A 4,946-nucleotide genomic window follows, 5' to 3' on the forward strand; every position below is an offset into this window, starting at 1 on the left:
GAGAGTGGTCTTAGTGCAGCCTGTATCACAAATCGCCTGTTTCATTGAGTGATGTTAATTTCCCAGTGGTTGAACTATGTAAGAAATGATAGAGTATTAAAATTGGAAGGCACTTTAGAAGTCATCTAGATTTTAATCATTTCCTCCTACAGATGAATATCAAAGTGTTCATAGCCATAATCCAAACTTTGAGAATAGATATTAAATCGTATGTTCTTTCCAATTCTTTTAGTAATGAGGATTTTGCTCATTTGAGGTGAATTTATTTATGAGTTCAGTAATGTAGCAATGACAGCAAAGGCGGTTGCAAATTTCAGCTGGTTTTCCAACGAAGAATGTGGCTTTAAAGGCAATGTAGGTCATTCACAAAGGCAGTGAACTACTGTAAACTAGCATCCTAGGTTTTTCATTATATTGGGTGGGGACTACTTCAACTGAAAGACACAAGACGAGTACACTAAGACAAATGAGTGTAAAGAGAGAGGAAAGAGTAAAGCGGTGTGTGAAGAGTGTGACTTACTAAATCAGTAAATCATTCAGGAATGGTTAGCCTTTACAGCCTGCCTTAGAGATTTTCATCTGAAATAATGGAACCAATCACTGGAGGTTCTAGCCCTCAACACCCTACTTCATTAAGGCTTGCCCTTTGGAAGTCCGGCTTCCTGATGCTTTTATCTGTCAAGATCTTCTATCTTGAAGATCTACTTTCCCAAGAGCCTAGTGGTGAATATTTTTCTTTTCTCACTAGTTATAAAAGAATTTGTCCTCATATATGGGCACCGAGAGGATTGAATTCAATCTCAAGAGACCATATAGAAATAGAGAAGTATTCTTGTTAGTACCCACAACTTGCTACCACTTATTGAGGTACTTTGCATACATTAAGAAAATATCTTCACAGCCCTTAAGAGGTCACTGTTATTATCATCGTTATGTAGATTTGTGATTCAGAGAAGTTACCACTTCCATCAAGGACACATACCTCTTGTTAACACTCTACACTGCTTCCCTAATGAGTGCAAGCTATGGAGTGTGAGTCTGTAGATGTTGAAATGGTCACTTCAAGATATCTGAGATATTTCCTAATTCTGAAAAGACTTTATAAAAGTCTTCATATGCTTTTATATTTTAGTTTAAGTGTATTTAATGTGTGAAACTCAGCAGTCTTACATTGATTTAATGATTAAAGACAACTGGTACATTTAAAATATGTGTTCCAAAGTGGACTTAATACTCAACATTCAAGTATCTTTAAAAACAAATTTTTTTAATTTTTTTTTAATTTGAGTCTTGCTCTGTCACCCTGGCTAGAGTGCAGTGGCATTATCATAGCTCACTGCAACCACGAACTCCTGGACTCAAGCAATCCTCCTGCCTCAGACTGCCAAGTAGCTAGGACTACAGGCATGCACCATCACGCCTGGCTAATTTTTCTATTTTTTTGTAGATTCGGGGTCTTGCTTTTGCTCAGGCTGGTCTCAAACTCCTGGCCTCAAGCGATCCTCTCTACTCAACCTCCCAAAGTGGTAGGATCACAGTTGTGAGTCACCGTGCCTGGCCAAAAGCAAATTTTCTTTATAATTTCATGAAATTTTGGTGATTCACAAGACATCTATAATATGACTAATTAGCACACTCTCCATTGCTCCCTACAAGTGATTCTCTACTACATGATAACTTTTCCTTCAAGGCTTTTTAGAAGTTCTGTCTTTTAGTGTCATCGTCCTGCCAGAGCAGTTGCAAATTAAAATGTATACTACATTATTCAAATTTACTTTATGTCTTCTTTGTATTACAGTTGCGGTGTCATATTGCTTTGTTTTGAAAGTATGTATGTATTTGTTTATATTTTCTATGAATTTCATTTCAGGATAAGAAAGGGGTAGCTTATAAAATATGTTATAAAAGTGAATGTTAGTCTGATAGGGTTGAGTCATTGCTCTATATATTTTTTACTAAATCTGAGACAAATAATTTAGCAGTAGAAGTTTTACCTTTCATTTTATGAATTTATACATTTTAATCTGTTTCTTTTGGCTTTTGTTATTCTGCTTGATTAACATTAAGCCATTTTACATAAAGAGGTGAATAGTTGCTTTTACCCTAGGAGATAGTCTTGCACCCAGAGAAGGCTCTCTCTTTCACCACCATTCTTCCGTTGCATTCATCTCCACATCCCCAAACACAGAGACTGTTCTCTGAATTAGGAGGTTCATAGAAAACTTTTGTAAACACTTTGAAAGGCCCCAGGTCTAGTTACATACAGCAATTTACCCATGACCATGCCCTTGGCGTGGTCCAACTTGCAGGTCTGCAGCTTGGGAATGTGGCCAGAATGTTTGTCCACACTGCCCCTTCACCCCCTTTTGGAAAGTGTATAAGTGCCTCATGAAATTTTGCTTTAAATTTTCAAGCAAGTTCTTGTAACCTAATACTTTTTCCCATAGTATTGAATTAGTCTAGATTTTTTTTTTTCTTTTAAAAGTCATCTTACACTGGGGTCTCTATTTTAAGCATTTTACATATGTTAACTTTTTTTAGCTTCATAAAACAATAGCATAAGGTATGTACTAATTTTATTCCTAGTTTACAGATGAGGAAATGGAACCCTATACTAGTTTTCTGGTGATGCTTAATGGATTACCACAAACTTATTGGCTTAAAATATCATGCACATTCACTATCTCACATTTGCATGGTCAGGAGTCTGGGCATGGCCTCATTAGGTCCTATTCATGGGCTGCCTAGAAGAGACGGTTAAAAATGTTCCCAATACAAAGAAATGATAAATATTTGAGATGATGAGTATCCCAATTAGCCCAATTTTATTCTTATACATTGTATGCATGTATCAAAATATCACATGTACTCCATAAATATGTATAATTATTACGTATCAATTTAAAAAAAGACATGGGTTGGGGCTGCAGGCCTGTCTGAGGCTTGTGGTCTTCCTCCAAAAAAAAAAAAAAAAAAAAAGTCATACTCTCCATTAATTAGCATACTTTAATACTTTCTCACTATTCAAGTGTTTTCTGGGAAACCATATGAATAGAAAGAGTATTTGGGGTATTATATTTAAATTTGTTTATTATGAAAAAACGTTAAGAAGCATGTCAGGCATGTGCCTTATTTTACATTTTGGGTTGGGGAAATATAGAGGAATACAGAGGAATACATGACTAACAAAACTACCTCCAAACCTAGGGACAACCACATCTAACTGACTTTTGTAGTTTTTAAACGGTAAAGAAGTGTGTTCAAGTTTTGTTGTTACAGAATTGAGATTTTTTTCCTATGCATTCTTATTTTTGACCTACTTTTAAAAAATTTAACAGTATATCATGAGAATTGCCCATGGTATTGAGAATTTTTTTTTTCACTCTCTGGATTACACTATTTTACTTGCTCAGTTTTCCTCTGATAGTTTGGAAGGTATGTATCATATTTTAAAAATCCACTACCACTGCCTTTAAGGTTTTCCCTAGTCAGTATATGCATGTTTTCCCTAATCAATGCCAAGAAGACATGGTATTTATTAACTTTCTTTCTGTAAGATGGGAAATTTGGCACATTTCCTACATCTTTTTCTCCAGCTCCCACATTTCTTAGTTTTTTGTTGATATAATCTAGGATTATTAAAATACAATTTATAATTATTATTAATAAATGAAGTCATGCATATTCTAGTTAAATAACTTTAGACAGTTTCTTCAAGGCTTATGCCCATATGAGCCAAGTTTATTTAGGCTTCACTCTCTTCAAGTTGTTTGTTTCACTGCTTACACTAGTTTAATAGTATTACAGTTCCTCCATCCATAGGTTCATGTCATAACTCGTTTAAGTATATATCCAAGTCACATTTTTAGGAGGCCATGAGTAGCTGAGAATGTCTTCAAGAAATTTTTTTCAGGATCCATTGTATAGATAAGAATGTTTTCCTATTTTTCTTACTTTATATTATGTAAGATACTTGGGTCACAGTCTTTACCTCAGTGTTTTCCATGTATTGCTCCGTGGAATTCTATCAATTAGGGTTGCAGAAGAGAAGTCTGACTGAGGTCTGTCTGGTTCCTTTTCCTTAGAAGTTAATGTTTTTTTCTTCCTGGATACTTAAAGCATTGTTTTCTTTTCTTTAAAAAATTCTTTAAAATTTTTTATCAGACCATATCATGGTGATCATCTGTTTTATTAATTTTTCTTGATACTCTTTGAGTAGTTTAGCTTTGAAAATGGAAATCTTTTTGAAATCTTAGTATTCAGTTTTTCTCATTATTCTTTTATTGATACTTTTCTTCTTGGAGTTATGTATACATGTATGTATTTATCTTCCATATCTTATCTTTTATTAATATTTAATAAATTTAATCTTTTTTGGCCTTTTTTCTGAATATTGGTAGAATTTCTCAAGCTTATCATCTACTTTGATTAGATTTTTAGTGATTTCCAATCTGCTACTCACCACCTCTATTGTAATTTTTTACTTGGCAATGTTTTTGTTATCCAAATAGTCTTTCCTAATCTTGGATCCTTCCAGCTTTTGCTTCTTACTGAGCCCACTAAGTAGAAAATCTGTAAAAGTTTCTACTGTGCAACAACTTTATTTTAGTAGACACCATTTGTGGTAATTCCTTAGAAGCATCTCCTTCTTTTGAAATATACTGTTTTCATACACCTAGTATTTGTTGTCTGTGCACTCTCTCTTAGAGAGGTAATCTCTGCTAGTCCAGAATAAGGAGTTAAGATGGATACAGTGTGGTCCCCTGGCTGACTCCATGGTCAGATGAAAGGAAAAGGAAAAAGTTGAAATGTGTGATTTGTTTTACTAGTATAGAGAGAGGGGAGGGAGAGCAAGAGACAGATGAGACTAGCAAAGGGATCTTGGACTCTACAAAAGTTTCTTTATTTTTAAATGCCTGAACTTCATTAAAATAGAAGCCTTTTCT

Source organism: Lemur catta, chromosome 5 (genome assembly GCF_020740605.2).
Source record: "Lemur catta isolate mLemCat1 chromosome 5, mLemCat1.pri, whole genome shotgun sequence".
Lineage (NCBI taxonomy): Eukaryota > Metazoa > Chordata > Mammalia > Primates > Lemuridae > Lemur > Lemur catta.